Source organism: Marmota flaviventris, chromosome 13, assembly GCF_047511675.1.
Source record: "Marmota flaviventris isolate mMarFla1 chromosome 13, mMarFla1.hap1, whole genome shotgun sequence".
Lineage (NCBI taxonomy): Eukaryota > Metazoa > Chordata > Mammalia > Rodentia > Sciuridae > Marmota > Marmota flaviventris.
This window is the reverse complement of record NC_092510.1, coordinates 28,860,979-28,881,130: the sequence shown is the minus strand read 5'-3', so window position 1 is coordinate 28,881,130 and position 20,152 is coordinate 28,860,979.

Genomic DNA, 20,152 nt, shown 5'->3' with positions numbered 1-20,152 from the left:
CTGAGGCTGCCAGAATTCCTTAGCTTTATTTGTTATTCCTGGGCTTCCTGCACACCTGGGTCACCCAGGATGATCTCCCCGTAGAAAAACCCTTAACTTAATCACATCTGCAAAATCTCTTTTGCCATATAAGATAATGTTCAAAGATTCTAGAGATTAGGACCTGGATATTTCTGGGGTTCAGTGTCAGGAGCTGCTACATCTGAGCTGAGCACCCTTAGCCTTGAGCAATGGAGGTGTGAGACTGGTTTCCGCTACATTTGGAAGTAGGTGGATCTCACCTCCGATTGACAGGGGAATGAAGCTCTGAGAGTGGGTGTCACCCAATGTGACTGAGCTACACCCCTCTGAAACTCAATCCCTTGCCTCATTTGGGTAGAACTTTCTCGAGCGTCTTTTTTCTCAATAAAAAGGGTCTCAGGCATGCTCTCTCTCTTTTTCCAACAGATCCCTAAGGTCGAGAGCTGTCCCGGATTTTGAAAGGTATTTCTGTGTGCTTGCGTGCTTTCTTTTTTCTCAGTTATTGATGTAGCCAAATTTTGTGAACCTGGCATAGGTCGCGATAGTCCAGTATTTAGTCTGTCACAAACACACACCACCCCAACAATGTCACCTATGTGATTGATCTTTTGCAAAATTCCTAACTTCCCATTTGGTGTTACAATTGTTGGTCTATTTTTCTATATGCTACTGAGAAGATGGTGATTTGACAAAACTTGGAACTAATAGCATGGACAGTTTTCAGAGCAAATGACATTTTCTGGAAGTAATCTAATTTTCTCATGTAATATGAGATTTAATTCTTCATCGGCATGGGAAGGTGACAAGAGCTGTCTTTCCTTCTCTTGTGAAATGCATCCCATTATCTCATTTGTGGGTGAAATGATATTCTGTTAATAAAAAGGCAAAAACATTTTAATAAATCAGATAATTTTGCACATTGAAAAATGCCATGGCATTTGAGATGTTTCAGATATTCATATGAGAAAAAATAGCATTGACTCAAGGCAGATGTAAACAGGTGAGTAGGAAAGAAGCCTGTGATTGAATGCATATGAAATACGCACATAGATTTAAACGTAACAGGTGAGCAATAAATATCTGTTTCATATAAAATTGGAATGAGGATAATTTGAAGTTTTCTAATGAGTCTCACCTTCTCATTTTATTGACGGAGAAACTAAGACCCAGAAAGTGATCTAAGATCATGGAGCTATAAAAACACCCTAGGTATTTTTTAATTTTTTTTTAATTTTTTATTTTTTTTATTAGTTGTTCAAAACATTACAAAGCTCTGAATCAAATGTAAGAAATATGATATGTCAAGAGGTATTTTTTTAATTTTTAAGGAGGCAAAACATCATGGAAACCAGGTGTGATGACAAGCACCTGTAGTCTGAGCTACTCAGGAGGTAAAAGCAGAGCTCATTTGAACCCAGGAGTTTGAGGTCAGCCTGGGCAGCACAGCAAGACCCACCTCAAAAAGGTGGGAAAAGAAAAGAAGAAGAAAGAGAGTAGAGGATGGAACATCAGAAGTGTGCAAATTGTTTTGCTGTTTACGTTGGACTCTCTTCCTTTAATGCCCACTCTGGCCTCAGGGGCCTCATGCACGTGCTCCCACACATTCACTGCAGAGTCTCCTACACTGGTCTCCTTCAGGTGAACCCAGAGCCCTAACAGCAGAGAGGCTGGCTGCAGACATACTAAAGGGAATAGAAGGAAGAGAAGCCTGTCAAGTCCAGGCCATCACATTCAGTCAAATGGGCTATCACTCATGAGCATCCCACTTGAAAGATCAGAGAAACCCCTGCGTGCAATTGGCCCCAGTAGCACTGGCAGTAGTGCCATTGAGAGCAGGATCACAGGCTGCTTCCCATGGCAATGCCCTGAAGAGGTTGCACCCATTTCTTGAGGCACATGCTTTACTAATTCATGAAGCACTCCAAAAGCAGAAAAGGAGAAGACATTGTGGGACATTCTACAGGTTGATTTTAAAGTAATGGCTTAATGTTCTACGAAGTAAAGAGATTGTTCGAATCTTGAGATAATTATGGGATCTATGAGATATATATCATGTATACATACAGGTTGAGTAATCCTTAGCTGAAGGTCTTGGGATCAGAAGTGATTTGGGATTTTTGGATTAGGGATGTTCAACATGTATATAGTCCTGTGGTTGGTAAATGGGAGCCTTGACACTGGAGTTCAGGACTTCCAAACCCTCTCACAGCTATGTTCTCAGGACATTGTTATGTTTAAATCTTTTCATTTATTTGTTTGAGAGACAGGATTTAGCAGAGGGTAGGAAAGCACTTACTCATATTGATTTTTGTGTATAATGGTGTATGCTTTATGTGTGGTTTTAATTCTAGATCATTCTCCTGAATGACTTCTCCCTAAGAACTCTTCAGCTCCCATTTACCAGCCATAGGGCTAGGATAAGTCATTCTATGTGTGTGATTTACTGGCAAATGGGAATATTGCAATCCATGTATAAGACATACTAATTTTCCTTCTAAAATCATTGGAGTCGATTCAGATTGGACAATTTCCAGATCACAAACATCCTAATCTAAAGTAAAAAGCAAGGGATAATGGGGTCAGAAAATCTAGGAGAGTGAGATGAAGGTGGGGTTGGGAATATATAGGTTCAGTTAGCTCTGTGAATTCAGGTAGAATTATGTCACCTCCCCTGAGTTCGCCACCACCTGTTAAAGGAAAACGAATAGGATCAAGTTGGTAAGGCATACTGTAAATTCTGAAGTATGTTGCAAGTATGTAAAATACTAAGGGCTGGGGATGTGGGTCAGTGGTTGAGCACTTACTGGGCATGTGTGAAGCCCTGGGTTCTATCCCTAGCTCTCCCCTCCCCCCCAAAAAAAATTCTTCTTCCACTTGCTATACTTATTATATTTTTTAAAATTTTGTTATTCTCTATAGAAGTTTGTAACCTATTGAAATTTTCTTTTTTTAAACAAGATAAGGTAAAATCAAAAACCTTTGAAGACAATATCTTTATCCCCCAATCCTGTCACCAACCACGATAAGCTGTTGTACGGTGTGGTAGGAAAAGACTACAGCCAGGTGTGGTGGCTCACACCTACAATCCCAGGTACTCAGGAGACTAAGTGAGGAGGAATACAAGCTCAAGTTCAGCTAGGGCAACTTAGAAAGGCCCTGTCTAGAAAAATTTTAAAAGCTGGGACTGTAGTTCAATGGTAGAGCACCCCAGGTTCAATCCCCAGCATTAGGAGAGGAAAGAAGGAAGGAAGGAAGGAAGGAAGGCAGGAAGGGAGGGAGGGAGGGAGGGAGGGAGGAAGGAAGGAAGGACAGCAGAGAAAAAGTACAATTTTGGAGCCAAAATTCCTGAGTACAAACCCTAGTTTTGTCAGCTTAGGTAGCTCTATGCCAATGAATTTGAACCAAGAGACCATGATAGAATGATTCTATAAAGATTACAGAAGTATAAAAATGCAAATGGGGGGCAGCAAAATGAATTCCTCCCAGCTTAAAAATTTAATCTTGGACTGGGGCTGTAGCTTATTAGTAGAGCACTTACCTAGCCTGGTTTCAATCCCCAGCGCCATATAGACACACACAAAATGATCTCACAAAAAGAATCATAAATGACTTGGGAAGCTTCGTAAACAATCTCAGAAAAACAAAGCATGTGTCCTGGCAGTGGCTCTCGACAGCACCAGCTTTGCATTCCCCAGCAGCATGCGAAATCCCGAGACCATGGCTGGAAAATGATGAAGAACAGGAGCTATTATGAAGCACAGCATTTGCAGCTTCCACAGAAGCCTTTCTTCGCTTTTGGATGGAGCACTCTATCTTCTTGAGTTTAATTATGCACAACTGTGAGTCTCCTCCAAAATACAATGAACAAATATTGGCTTCATTCTTTTAGAAGAATAAAGCAATGCATCTCCAATGCGGGAACAGAAAAATTTAAAAACAAGTAGGAGAAATTAAAATATTTTTGTAAAAAAGGAATGGGGAGCTTGTCCCTCTTCTTACCCCAAACCATAATTAGACAAGATTTGGGAGTGAGGAGTGAATGAGCCCAGCAGGTGTCACTAGCCAGAGATATACGGCATGATCTCCCAAATCTTTTAACATCTTGCAGAAAGCACAAATGGTTCTAGGTGGACTAGAAAGTGTGAAAAAGTCCAGAAAACAGGTCAGGAGACCTGGCTCTGAGCATTTACATGTTCTATGACCCTTGCCACCGTTTTCTCATCCGTCAATGGTAATTATGAGTAAGTTCATAGATTCAGGGTATGCAAGTCCTGTTTTTATTACCCACTTTAAAAAATGTTCTTCTTAGGTAGTCCCTCTCATATCTTCCATTGATTGTACACAAGGCAGTCTTGGACTGTGGTTTATACTTTGGATCTGAAAGGATTCACCATCCAAGAGGTTTTGGAGATTTCTTTGGTCTTTCTCCAAAAGAAACAGCCAAACAAAGAAGTAACTCATGTTTTACATGGTTCCAGATTACTTATTTTTATTTTAGGGGTGGAAGATAAGTCCATGTATTTGTATGTGTGAGAGAGAGAGAAAAAATTGACATGGTCTCCCTAATCATTTACCAAAGACTCTGGACTCAGTAGAGACAGGTGGGTTCCAAGATCTATTTGGCCCCAAAATGTCTACCTTTAGAAGAGGGTCTAACTGAGCATTCTCCAGGTCCACCAGCATACTAGAGAAGTATCCTTTGAGAAGTCTTTCCTATGGGATGACTATAAAGTCCTACACTCAGTTGAGTCCTTATTTTTATTCTCCATATTTGGTTTGGTGGCTTGATCAATCCAAGTAGGTATTGAGCCCCTGAGGTAGGAAGACCATGTCTCTCTCTAGTGTGAACACACAGCACAGTCAGAAAAAACAAGTGCTCAAAACTTACGTATTTTCATTAGCACTTATTTTCCAAAATGATGCCCTTTCTAAGACCAATTCACATATTCTCCTCAGTGGGGCCTCAGCCATTCTTTAGACTATAACCACCACAAGGGAAGTGATATGATACTCCATTTATGTAAGATGTGTCAAAATGCTTTCTACTGTCATGTATAACTAATTAGAACAAAATTTAAAAAGAAATATCTCTACTTTTTCTCTCATTTTTTTTTAGACTCCCAAGTACTGCAGAGACTTGTCAGAAGGATATGAATTAAAGCTAATACTCTAGGTCAGGAGTAGATAAACCTTAAGGTCAAATTGTGCCTGCTGCCAGTTTTTGTAAGTAAAGTTTTGCAGAAACACAGTCATGCCTATTTGTTTATAAAGGGTCGATAGCTGCTTTCCAGCCGCAATAACAGAGCTGAATAGTTGCAATCAGATGGCTTACAAAGCCAAAAATATTTACTATCTGGCACTTTACAGAAAAACTTGCTGACCTCTGCTGTAGTTTAGACTGCAAAACCACAGCACCTCTTAGTCTAGAAAAGAAAAGGGAAAGAAGCTCTGAAAATTCCCTGGTCCAGGAAATAATACTTAATGATAATTTTTATAATACCAGGAATCTTTCTTGGTATCTTTTACATGTACAAATATGGAAACACATATTTACAAAATTCTTGTACATTTGATTCTATCAAATCTTGATGAAGCAGGCAGGACAATTATAGCTCCATTTCACAGAAGAAGGAAGAAAGAAATTAAGTAATATATTCTGAGTGATTATATACTTTTTGAAAAAGTTGAACAGTTGGGATCAAATTTGGGTCTTTATATTACACCCAGTGATCAAATAAATTAAAAACTTTGCCTTATATCCATCTTCTTTACCACTAAGCTGTTTTTTTAAGCCCTTCAAAGCTGGTATTTGAAGACTACTGCTTCATAAAATTCCAGGAGTAACACTATGGTTCTGTTACATAGGTACAGTTTACGTAATTTAAACTTTGTGGGCCCATTGTCTAGGATGATACTACCACTGCTCCAAAATATATTTTCAGAATAGCAAAATTGTGAAGGCCCAGATTTCCCTTAGTAGTATCTCAAACGCAAGATCCCTCTGTTCTGGAATAGCTATTGGTATATTCTTTCATGTGCTTCTGTAAATTTACCCCAGTTCAATATTTTATTATAAAAGGTTTATGACATTTTATTGTTCCATTGGTTTCATTGGTTATACAAAAGGCCCCATGTGTCCATCTCGGTGTGTGGAAACAGGACTTGAGCTAGAACAAATGAATAACAAATCTCATCCCAACCTCCTCCTTGGCAAATTCTAAAAGTTTGTATTATCTCATTCCAGGCACTGTTATCCTCCCTAATTAATAATGGTTCCGTATGGTGCCATAACCAGCAAATTGGTTTATCGGGTTATCTATGTGTGCATGTGCGAGTGTGTGCGTGCACACGCACACACACACACACACACAATACTTATATTCAATACAAAATTAAGTCAGCAAATAGAAGCCAAGCCTTCTAACCAGATCTGCTATAAACTGTTCAAGAAGATGAGAAAGTGGGGAGATGACATCAGAAAGAAAACAATTGAGAGCAAGTCCTGCAAATATAGTCATCAGAGACCTAAGAGACTTATGACTTCCAAGGACAAAGGAGTCAGAAAATCGCCACGTAGTGCTTTTCAAACTTTGTCAAAATATGAATCACCTAGAGGGCCCATAATCAACAGGTCACTGGACCCCAACAGAGCCTTTAATTCAGTTGGTGGGTCTGCATTTCCAACAAGTTCCCAGGTGACCATGCTGTGAAAACCAAGTTGTAGTCTAGACTGAAGACTCTACATCTGAGCTTCTCCAACTTTAATAGGCCAATAACACCTCCTTGGACTCTTTTAAAATGCAGATTCTGATTTAGCAATTCTAGAGGAAAGATGGCTGAAACTCCATATTTTTAATGAGGTCCCAGGAGGTGATGACTTGGATTGTCTGGTCAAAATAGATTCTGTGTTGCTATAGAAAGGGGCTCCAGACTGTTCCCTAGAAGATGGCATCTATTATGCAAGTGGAACTAAGCTTCTGAAGTTTCTGTGAAGATATAGCATGCTTCAAAATGGTGAGCTTACATCAAGGATTGATTTTCCTTTCTTTTTTTTATTTTCTCCCTGTTGTTCTTTTCCTTTTTCAAATTTACTCTCTCATCTTCTTCCATTTGCTGTGAATATGTTACCAAATTGAGAAGAACTTGGTATTGTGGATGCAGGTCTGACAGGCTGCTGGGACTCTGGTTTGGCTGGAGTTCTAAAAATCTGTGCGATGTTGAGCAGGTCATGGAATCTTCATGGCCTGTTTTCTTCAAAGAGATGTGATTTTCCTAGATGGTCTTTATGATCCCTTGAGGCTCTCAAAGACTCTACTATGTTAAATGCAATCATCAGCACAACAAAAAGCAATAGTACATGTGCTGCCACCTTTGGGTAGAAAACTTAACTTTAGCTGCATCAGACCCAATTTTGAAACAAGGCATTTTACTGAAACTCTCATAGCCTGCAGCCCCAATACCAATTTAATATTTATTCTATCTGATTAGAATTCATACAGTTCTCCCTTTAACATGGAAGTTCAGACACCAACCAATATAAATTTGATTTTGATGTCATTTGCTTTTACATATATTAAAATTTTACAGCTTGATCAAGTGTTCTGTGAATTTTTTTTCCATTTCAACAAATTTCCATGGTTTCAGAAAGTTGGAAGAATACTTATTTATAATGCCTTTCAATTTACTTATGAAAGTCTGAAGAATACTGATTTACAATGCATTTCAATTCACCTATTGATTAGTGAGTAACTGACCAACCCCAAGAACACATGATAGAGAAATGGAACAAAAACATTGGCTTTGGAATAAGATTAACCATATTTTGGGCCACTCTACTTTCTAACTGTGCTCTGTGGCAAATCAATTTAAATTCTCTGTGTCACATATTTTTATTTGTGAAACATATGTAAAGTATCTGTCTTTGTTGTTGAACAGTCTAAAAAACAATATTGCAAAGTCCTTAACAAGGTCAGTAACGCTATGTAGGAGAGATTCCAGTGGCCACTTCAAGGCAGCCTGTGATACTTAAAACAAAATGGGCTTCAAATCCAGAAAGCTGGTTTCAGTCTTGGCTCTTTCACTTATGACTTTGCACAGCTCCTTGAACCTCTCTGAACCAGTTTCCACATTTCTATAATGGGGATCAAAACCTTTTACAGTTAGTTGAGGTGAGGATTAAATTTAATTGCTATGGTCTAAATCATGCAACCCCAAAACTCATGAGTTGAAGCCCTAATTGTGAATATGACATGTGGTTGTATTTGGAGATAAGGTTTTTAGGAGATTTTTAAGGTAAAATAAGATCATGAGGGTTAGGCCCTGATCCAGTAGGATAGGTGTCCTCACAAGGACAGAAATTAAACAGCTGGTATGTGTTCATTATTACACTGTCCCCAACTCCCACGGAAAGCACACAAAAGCACTAAGAAGGTAGCTGTCTATAGCTCAAGGAGAGAGCCCTCAATCAGAATCCCACTGATACCTCTATCTTGGACTTCCAGGCTCCAGGACTAATACAGGTATTATAACTAAATATGCATAAAACCTAACTAGAATTTTGAAAATATTCCCTTCCTCCTTTCATTTTGTCCCTTAATCTGATAAAAAGAATGTTAAAATTAGTACTAATAGGAGTTTAACTCAGTTTGGGGGTAACATAGAATTAACTTGAAGTAATTTATTTGCAAGTAGAAATACTTTTTGTCTGAATAGTTTCTTCCAAGTGCCAGAATGACAAGTAAGTAGACCATTGTTCTCCTGACTGATTTCAGATTTGGGAATAATCATGGAGAAACAAAAGATGTATGCAAGGAAAATAGGGCTGGACATCTTCACTGCTACCATCTGCAAATGGCATTCTGGCAATAGAAAATTGGTAGTGCTAGAACATTTGGCACCCATACCCAGGCATAAAAGCAAGCAAACTTGGATTTATAATCCACAAAGACTCACTTTAATTTTTCACCGTCTCCCTCTCATCCAGTAAAAGTGACCATCATTAGATTATTGACTCTTACAACAAGGGGAAGATAGTCTCAAATCCTATGAAGCAGTCTCCTGTCTCAAAAGGAGGAAACAAGCTTTTCCTAAAGAGTATCTTTGGAAGTATCTTTGGAAGGAATTCCTCTTCCATGAACTGGAACTTCGATGTCCCAATAAAAGAATGAATCCTTTGGCATTATTTAGCAGTAAGATGAGTCCAAAAAGAGAAAGTGTTTTTAAACTTTTTTAAAGTTGCTTAAATGCTTCTTTGTCTGGCTTCAATTGTTTTCCAGTTGCATTTTGAACTACTTCTTTCTTCAAGACATGCTTCTGCCTACTACTTGCCATATGTACCCCACATTTTTCTCCTTCTGCTCTTTGCGTAGTTGTTTATTCTTCCAGGAATTGTTTTTTTCCCCTAACCTGTTATTGGGAAACAATTCCTTGCAATTTTTTTCCATGTTTCTGCATGTTTTGTAACCATGGGCACTTAACCACTCTTTGTTCTGGACTATCTTCTCAAAGATATTTGAAGAACAAGGAGCCTTTGATGATTAGAAATGTCCTCCTCAAAAACAAACCCACTTACTACCCATTATAAAAGCTTCAAGTCCCCTAAACCCAATGTTTCTCTTCTCTAACGCAATCCACTGCAAATGCAGATATCATCTGGACTTCTTTATATTACTCTGTGGAAATTAGGAATCATGGAATCAACATTTTCAAATGTTTTCAGTGCATTAAAAACTATTCTTTGTCTCTGAACCTGGAGTCTCATGTTTTCTCCTGCATCCATGAAGCTAGAGCAAGCTAACTTGTTAGCTTTCAAGTTGGTAAGATTCTCAGACCCTTCATAGTTCCTCACGCGTATTTCATCTCTAAACACTCAGATCCTACTTATATTTTAAAATTTACTGCAAATGCTTCTCTTTCACAAAGACAGTCTGGTTTGTTTTGTTTTATTTCTTATCTATAAAATAGGGATAATAACATTATCTATCTATTTGGTTTCTTGTGAAAGTTAAATCAGTTGATATGTATAAACTATAAGTGCTATAAGCATTAGCTGTTAATACTGTTATTATTCCTTTGCTTCAGAGAAATTCATAAAAGGTGGCATAGTATCTTTAGAAAATGACTGATATAATCTTGTTTCTTCCAATCTAGCTTTGTGAGTTTAGGGCAAGTACATGGCCTCGATTTACCTGCTATTATTATTATTAACTAGAGATTGAACCAGGGGTGCTTTATCACAGAGCTACATCTTTTCACTTATTACTTTTTAGTTTGAGACAGAGTCTTACTTGTTAAGACTGGCCTTGAACTTGAGATCAACCTGCCTCAGTCTCCTGATTTGCAGAGATTATAGGCATGCACCACTGCACCTGGTTATGAAAATGAGGATAATAATTCCTACCATTTTGGAGAAGTTCTAGTGATAAATAAACTACATATAGAGCACAAAATACATAATAAATGTTCCAATCAGCATGAAGCCAAGTTGTTATGGTCCTTACTTTCTACTTTGTATAATTGTAATTTATGCAGGTATAGTATATTTCTTCTGTCAACCTGTAGCTTCATTGGTAATGAAAATTCTAGGGGATTCATCTTGATTGCCTTCAAATGCCTAGCACAAAGAAGGAGTTGGCTTTTTAGTAATTAATTCATTCAAAAACAGTGTTGATAACTCACTACATGCCAAAAACTGTTTATGCCCTGGAGCTGCATTAGAAATCATAAGTACCAAGCAGAAGGAGGAGGAGGAAGAGAAAGAAGAAGAAAATGAAAAAAATCTTCTAGGTATATAAATAGCAGGATTTAGAGAATAGAAGTGGTGGAAGCACCTGTTTATATAATCTGAGTCAAAATAAAAAACTGCTGTATCAGGTAAACTAATGCTTATTGCACTTAATCCTTAATATCTTGAAATACTGCTACTTTCTCTATTGCTGAGCATTAGCTTAACCCAACAACAAAAGTGTCATAGAACATTTTTTGTTTTGTTTTGTTTTTGTGGTGCTGATAACTGAGCCCAGAGCCTCACACATATAAGGCAGGTGCTCTGCCACTGGGCTATGTTCCCAGTACTTTTTAAATTTTATTCTGAGATAAGGTTTTGATAAATTTCCCGGCCTAGCCTCAATCTTTCAGTTCTCCTGCCTCAGCCTCCTGAGTAACTAACTGGAATTACATAGGTGCACCAACACACCTTGCAAAAGTAATAGAACTTTTGAAGTTTTGCTCCACTGGCACAAAATCAGGTGGTTTAGGTGACTACTTACATTCTCATTAATTCAAAAATTGTTTGATTCTGCAGTTTTTCTTATGCAAGTCAATCTTCCACACGTAGTCTTCAGCTCCCTGTACCTGGGAATCACTTCTTTCAAGACAAGCCTCTTGGTTCAAGTGTGGTTGGTGAACTCCACCCCTTGCCTGGTTTTGGCAGCTGACATTGGTATAAAAGGTCTCAGCATTGTAAGTATAGGAAGGGTGGAGTTATTCCAATGACCTCACTCTTTCATGTAATGAATAGGTCTTTCCCAGATAACAACCATTCTAAAACATACCCGTCGGAAGGGAAGGGCCAATTTTAGAAAAATCAACAGCTCCATTACCCATTCATGCAATCATGGGTCTCAGTGCCCTGAGAAAATCATTTTGCTAAATCATGGCATCAGCTGCTCTAACATTATGAAAAATACATTGTCATCTCCCTGAGAGGTGTCTGGGAAAACAGAAACATAACCATAATTATAACCATATTTGCAACTAAAAATGAACATAAATATGTGTCAAAGGAGTTCTTTTTTCCCTTGACAGTGCTCTGTATTAAAGAAAAAACAGCAGCCTCAGATATTGCCCATACTTCTTCTTGCAGGGATCCTATTGACAATTTAATTTCCTCTCTGTGTTTATTTTTTATTAGCTCAATCAGCACAAAGCATAAGCAACAGTAGACATAAACTGCATTTTATAAGTGCAAGGTAGTGATAACAGCTATCCAGGGAGCCACTCTTCAACACCACATGATCCAAAGAAATGTAAAGGTGGTCTAAGTGTCAGGACCTTCATTTGTTCACCATCCAGCAAATAGATTTCCCAGATTACATTTCCAAACAAAGCCAATATTTCCAGCAAGCCTAGCAAGTAAGAGGACCCAAAAAGTATTATCTGAATCAAATTGAAATGTATGTTGAATTTTAAGGACATATAGTATACCTACCAGTGTCATAGCACATCTGCTTCTGGATCTTAAACATATCTTGGGGTCAGAAGTTGTCACCTTTAATCTCTTTTGCTATTTTCTCTAACATTAAATCAACTGAGTGAAAAAGACTTGCCAGACTCTAATGTCAGCATATAAAAGGAATTGCATTAATGAACAGTGGGCACATATAATTAGTCAGTAGCTAGAAGATTCTTGCAGTCACCAAATTCTATTTGTCTCCCCAAACTTAAAAAAAAAAGTGTCTATTAACAAAGTGGATGTACTGTAGAGAAACTCCTTTTTTATTAGCAAACGTCTTGCAAATGAATACAGAAATAATACAGGCAGTACAGGAATATATTCTAATGTAAAATTATTTTTATTTTTCTTTTTTATTATTTTTTATTTATATATGACAGCAGAATGCATTATAATTCTTATTACATATATAGAGCACAATTTTTCATATCTCTGGTTGCATACACAGTATATTCACACCAATTCGTGTCTTCATACATAATGTACTTTGGATAATTATGTCTATCACATTCCATCATCATTTCAAACCCAATACTCCCTCCCTTTCTTTCCCACCCCTCTGCCCTATCTAAAGTTTGTCAGTTCTTTTTACGCTCTCCCTCCCTACCCCACTATGAATCAGCCTCCTTATATCAGAGAAAACATTCAGCTGAGCATTATCTCCTCTAACTTCATCCATTTACCTGCAAATGCCATGATGTTATTCTCTTTTATTGCTAAGTAATATTCCATTGTGTATATATACCACATTTTTTTAATCTATTCATCTATTGAAGGGCATCTAGTTGGTTCCACAGTTTAGCTATTGTGAATTGTGCTGCTATAAAAGTTCATGTGGCTGTGTCCCAGTAGTATGCTGTTTTTAAGTCCTTTGGGAATAGACAGAGGGAAGGCATAGCTGGGTGAAATGGTGTTTCCATTCCCAGTTTTCCAAGAAATCTCCATACTGCTTTCCATATTGGCTGCACCAATTTATAGTCCCATCAGCAATGTGTGAGTGTGCCTTTTTCCCCACATTCTCGCCAACACTTATTGTTATTTGTATTCATAATAGCTACCATTCTGACTGGAGTAAGATGAAATCTTAGTTTTAATTTGCATTTCTCTAATTGCTAGCGATGATGAACATTTTTTCATATATTTGTTGATTGATTATATATCATCTTCTGAGAAGTATCTGAGGTGAATAGAGAGCCTACATCTTGGGAGCAAATTTTTAGCCCTCACACATCAGATAGAGCACTAATCTCTAGGGTATATAAAGAACTCAAAAAGCTAAGCACCAAAAAAACAAATAACCCAATCAGTAAAATTATTTTTATACTATTAAAATATGTTCACTTGCCTAAACTGGTCATTGAATATTAATTGATTACTTACTTTTCCAAGTACTAGGAAGTAGGAGCTGAAGAAAATGCTATTGAAGGAAAACAGGTTCTTCCAAACCTGGAAGTTCCAAGGACCCGTGCAGTAGCTCTCTTAAGGAGTCTCTAAGGGTGATGAGGTAGCTTGGGGACCTAGAGTGAGAAGATCATTGCTGGGTCTCTTTGGGTCCTACTGCACCCAGCAGAGTTTACCTGCAGATGTCCCTCCAGGCTCACAAGAGGAGATCAAGTTTGCATTCAACATTCAATATCTCCCCTCCAAAGAATCCTCTCCTTACCTGTTGTTGCTCATTCCTGCAATTCCTTTCATTGTGGAGTTTAGCTTCTTATCAATTTGAGATAAGTGGAAAAGGGCAAATATCGCTTGATTTGTCTGGGTTTCACTTTAAATACAACCAACCTGTCAATTCACAGGTGATAATGACTTCTTAATCTCTTTATCAGATCTTTCTTGGGTACTAGTGTATCTGACTCCAAGCCTTGTGTTTAACTACCAAATTGCCTGTCTGCATATTACATCCTGAACTTGACTTCTCTGAGAGTCACTGTGGTGTGATGCAAAGATAAAGATAATGTTCTCCCATTCCTCACAGCTAATCAAAATAACAATGGCAATTATTAATTGCATTTAGTTCCAGACTCTACCCCATAGTGCTTAGCACTCTCTGACAAGGTGTTTATTATCCTCCAACTCCTTAGCTCCTCAGAACTAAGCTCCAGAAAAATCAAGTGTTTTATGTTGCAGCTGAATTACCAAGCACTCAGTGAGTATTTGTTTAATAAATTAAAAAGGAATAATTAATGTTTTATATATGTTGCCTAAACTTTTCCCCCTCTTTATTAGTTAGCAGCATAAGAAGCTTCATTTTCCAAAATCTTTATCAAAATTCAGCTGAAAAACTTTCTGGTACAGAGGTTTTATATAAAATCTCCTAAACTTCACAAGGCTGGAATTAATGCACAAAGATGAATTTTGAATTCCCACTCCCAGGGATGTGATGTTTCTTGTCTCTGGTGTGGTAATCTGTGGCATCCATAGTCTGGCACTTGTAGCATTTTTGGAGATGATCTTATCTTCCCTCTCTTGCTGGAAAGGTTGGGGGCCTGAGTCTCTCCTGTTTTTCTGATTTCTGTATGAAAAAAAAACTCTCTGTTGCGTGAATTAAGTGGATGTTGTGCCACATTATCTCAAGTGGCTTCTGTCAAAGCTCCAAGAATAGTGAGGAATAGAAAATAAACAGATATGGGACTCATATAGATGGAGAGTCAACTAGCAAAGAGGTGAAAGTAGGAAGAGTTTTCAGTGGGCATATGGCACTAGTCATATTCATTCAGGAAATAATAGACACCTACTGTGTTCATAACTCTGGTGGAGGGGATCAGAGGTTGCCACCAGGTTGTGGTCTGTGTGCAAAGATACTATTTTTGAGGAGACAGAATGAATTGAAAGCTGGAAATTTACTTCCATTTGATTATCTTACCTTAAACCACTGTAGTTCTCACCACCCATTTAAATACATAAACTGTAATAAATTAGCAATATTTTGTTACTAATGATAATATTAGATGTATAATTACTAACTGGATACTACTATCAAAAAAAACTGAATGAATCAGATGCAATAGCATATGCCAGTAATTTCACCAGTTCAGGAGGCTGAGACAGGAGGATCACAAGTTCAAGGCCAGCCTCAGCAACTTAGGGAGGTCCTTAGCAACTTAATGAATCCTGTGTCAAAATAAAACATTTTTAAAAGGACTGGGGATGTAGCTCAGTAGCTCAGTGACAAAGCACCCCTGAGTTTGATCCTGAGTTAAAAAATAAAATAATCAATAAAATGAAAGACAAGAATTTACTTTAGTTTAATTATCTCACCACAAATCCGTTTTCAGTTCTCACCAGGTACTTAAGGGTAAAAACTATAATAAATTAGTAACATATTATTATGAAATTATTCAGTTTTCTGTTACTATAACAAAATATCTGAGATAATCAACTTTAAAAAAAAAAAGGAAAGGCTTATTTTTGGCTCACGGTTTTGGAGGTTTCAGTTCAAGGTCTGCTGACCTGTTGTTTGTGGGCCTGTCATGAGAGAGTACATCCAGGCAGGAACACATACATGATAGAGGAAGTTGCTCACCTCATGGCCAGAAAGCAAAAGCAAAAGAGAGATAGGAGAGGCCAGGGTCCTAATGTTTACTTTAAGGGCACATTCTAATGACTTAACTTCCTTCCACTAGATCTAGACCCCACATCCTCAAGGTTCTGCCACTTCCCAATTGCACCATGGATTGGGAACCAAGCCTTCAACATATGTGCCTCAGGGAGACATTCAATGTCCAAACTGTAGCAAGCAGTAGTATCAGTGTTATAAATAATTGCCAGCTGGATATCTCCATCTCATTTTTAATGTATCTAAACTTAATTGACTTCCCAGTCTATTTTTTTTTATTTTTTTGTTTTTTTCTTTTCATTTTTTGTCTCCATTAATGTCACCCATTTTTCAGATCTAGAGACCTAAAAGTTATCCCAGGCTTTTGTTTTCACCCAGCCCTCACCCCCAATATACAATCAGTCACGGGGTTCTGTTGATTCCGCCTCCTCTCTTTCCCCTTGCTCCTAATCCCAGCTTTCCCCTCTCTTCTTTCTCTCGATTAGGACTGAAAGGGGCTTTCTGACTCTCATTTCCTTGGACTTCTTTCTTAATGCATTCTCCACAATGTTGTGAAAGTAATTGCTCAAAAATACAAGTACATTTCTTTCGCTTCGTTTCTTCTCAAAGCCCATCAATAGCTCTTCCTGAATCTTAGGTTAACTTTCAAAAGTAGTAGCTTAACAAACAGAACCTTTCATGATCTGCCACTGACTATGTGTGATTGTTAATTTTTTGTGTCAACTTTCCTGGGATAATGGATGCCCAGATAGCTGGATAAGCTTTTTTTTCCTGGGTATGTCTGTGAGGATATTTCTGGAATAGATTGACACAGGAACCAATGGGGAGAGTAAGGAAGATCCACCATCACTCAGTGTGGGTGGGCACCAAGCAATCCATTGAGAGCCGCGATGGAACAAAAAATGCAAAGAAAGACAGATTTGCTGTCTCTAAAGTTTGAACACACATCTTCTCCTGCTTTGTTTATTTATTTATTTAGGTAGTTGTAGAGGAACAGAATGACTTTATTTTATTTGTTTATTTTTATATGGTGCTGAGGATCGAACCCAGTGCCTCATGCATGCTAAGCAAGTGTTCTGCCATGTTCTGTTCACCCAGCCATTCTCCTGCTTTTAAACAATGATTTTTTATGTTCTCTGGTCTTCACACTCCAAGGCTTGCACCAACAGCCCCTTAGTTTCCTGGTCTTTCAACCTCAGGTTAAGCTACATCATCTGATCACCTGGTTCCCAGGCCTTTGAACTTGGACTGAGCTACACACTGGTTTCCTTGGTTCTCCAGCTTACAGGTAGCTCATCTTAGGACTTCTAGGCTTCCATAGTCGCATGAGCCAATTCCCAAGGAAATATATATTTTGTTTGTTTGTTTGTTTCTCCAGAGAATCCTGACTAATGCACTGCCTTTCTAAACTTATCTTTATTATTATTATTATTATTATTATTATTATTAGTTGTTGTTCAAAACATTACAAAGCTCTTGACATATCATATTTCATACATTTGATTCAAGTGGATTATGAATCTAAACTTATCTTCTACCCCTTCCTTCCTTTCTTTACTTCCATTTTCTCAAAGCACAAATATGTTCTTTGACCTAACCAAAATGATTTAGTTTCATTCTTTTTTTTTTCTCTTCTTCTTTTAATATTTTCTTTTTTTTTAGTTTTCGGCGGACACAAGATCTTTGTATGTAGTGCTGAGGATCGTACGCATGCCAGGCAAGCGCGCTACCGCTTGAACCACATCCCCAGCCCAATTTAGTTTCATTCTGGGAATGAATCCTGCTGTTTTAAAGTGCTGGGTTTTAGCACATGCAGTTACTCAGCCTGAAATATTTTCTGTTCCCTTTGAGGAGTTAAAGATAACTTATTCCTTATAATTCTAGGTTTATTTTTACTTGATTTTATTTGTTTATTTTGGGCACTGGGAATTGAACTTGGAGGTGATTTAACACTGAGCTACATCCCCAGTCTTTTTTATTTTTAATTTTGAGACAGGGTCACACAAAATAGCTCAAGTTCTCACTAAATTGCTCAGGTTGGCCTTGAATTTGCCATTCTCCTACCTCAGTTAATATATTTTAAAAAGAACTGATGGGAGCTAGGAAGGTAGCTCATTGGTAGAGTATATTCTTAGCATGTGCAAGACCTGGTGTTCAATTTCCATTTTTTAAAAAATGCACAATAAATAAAACTTAAATTTTAGAAAGTCAACCTATTGAAATCTCAGGAAAACTGATAGTAAGGTAACGTGGTTGACTAATCATTATAATTGGGAGAAGCTGGGTGAAGTGTATACCGACCTCTCCCTTTGTGCTAATTTTGCAGTTTCCTATAATAAGTCTTAAATAATTTTAATATGAAAAGTATTTAAAGATAAATATATATAAATATCTGGGCATGGTGATGCATGCCAATAGTTCCGGTGACTCTGGAGGCCAAGGCAGGAGGATCACAACTTTGAGGCTTCTCTGGGAAACTTAAGAGAGACCCTGTCTCAAAATTAAAAAAAAAAAAAAAAAAGATGAAGCATTGGATATGTAGCTTGATGGGAGAATACTCCTGGATTCAATCCCCAGTATTAATAAAAAGTACACACACTCACACACACACATGCATGCACACACATATTTAAAGAAAATAGCAACTTCATGTTATGTTTAATTTCCTATAAACTATTAAAAACCAAGCATGCTTTCACAAAATTAAAATCAACTCTTTTGTTTTCTCTTAGAGGAGAATGGGTAGCACATTCTGAAAGTCTCTTAGGAAAACTTAGAAGGTATTTTGGCCATTATCATCCACCCTTCCCCTCTCTTTGTTAGCCTGAGACATTTGTAAAATTTTTGTCTAAAGAGAGCCTACAATAAAATAATTTAAAAAATTAAGCCTTCTTTCTTAACATCTCAGGACAAGAACCACAATTTTAAAATATGTGCATTCTAAAAACTGAACATTGCTGTGTACTGTACAAGTCATTGACAGACACATTCACTTCCATGCTACCTAGATGGGTGGGTCAAGTGCAAGTTTTCCATTTATCACCCAGAACTTCAGCCCACCGGAGGGCTACCCCAAGGTCCCTGGCCAAACTTCACTCTGTTTACAAATGGTTTATTGGAATGACAGAGGAGACACTATCATTTTCTTAGCCCGGAAGTGGCAGGTCAGATTACATTCATGCACAGTTATGGACTCAGGTCAACTACCTGTTCTTTCTTTGATAATGACACATGAAGACTGTAGAGAGAGAAACAGAGCACAGAAAAGGAGAAGTCATTCCTGAGAATGGGAAGGTGATGAAACCCATTCAAGGGAAGCATATTCTTTACTCTTCATGGAAGACTTTATTAATGTTGAGGTTATTAACTTCTCAGATGCTCTTCCTGGCTTCTCCACCCTTACTGCTTCTCCACCCTTACCCTCACTCGACTACTGTCCCTCTTACGTGCCCCATCAGCAACATGAACTTTCTTTTATGGAATCTCTGGAACTTAGGGACTGTAGTTACTGACTCACCTGTCCGTCTTCCCCTTTGGGCTATGATTATATGCTTTCAGGGTAGGATACATACAATATATTCCCAGTGCTCTCAACTGTGTAAGTATCTGTTAGGAAAACATGAGGCTGGGGTTGTGGCTCAGTGGTAGAGCACTTGCATAGCATGGGTGAGGCACTGAGTTCGATCCTCAGCACCACATATAAATAAACAAAAAATAAAGGTACATCAATAACTAAAAAATATGTATTTATATATATACATACACACACACACACACACACACACACATATATATATATATTAGGAAAATAAAGTGTAGAGGGGTGCAGTGGTGTACACCTGTAATTTCAGCAATTCAGAAGACTGAGGCAGGAGGATCACAAGTTTGAGGCCAACTTAGGCAACTATGAAGACCCTGTCTTAAAAATTTAAAAAGGGCTAGGGATATAGCTCAGTGGTAAAGCACCACTGAGTTCAATCCCCAGTTTAAAAAAATTTTAAAAAGAGGGGCTGGGGTTGTGGCTCAGTGGTAGGGCGCTTACCTAGTATGCATGAGGCACTGGGTTTGATCCTCAGCACCACATAAAAATGAAATTATGATTTTTTAAAAAAAAAAGAAAGAAAGTGTTGTGACTAGAGATAAGACTAAAGGGCTCAAGGGACCAGTCTCTTCTAAACCAACAATTCTGTGATCCTGAAAATTTCTAGTTGATATATTTTCCAGTGAACTGATTTTGTTGCCAATAGAAAAATCCAAACTGTGCATTAAACTAATTACATGTTGAATTAAAACAAAACAAAATTAAAAATCATAATAATCTGAGGAGGCTTTGAAAACTC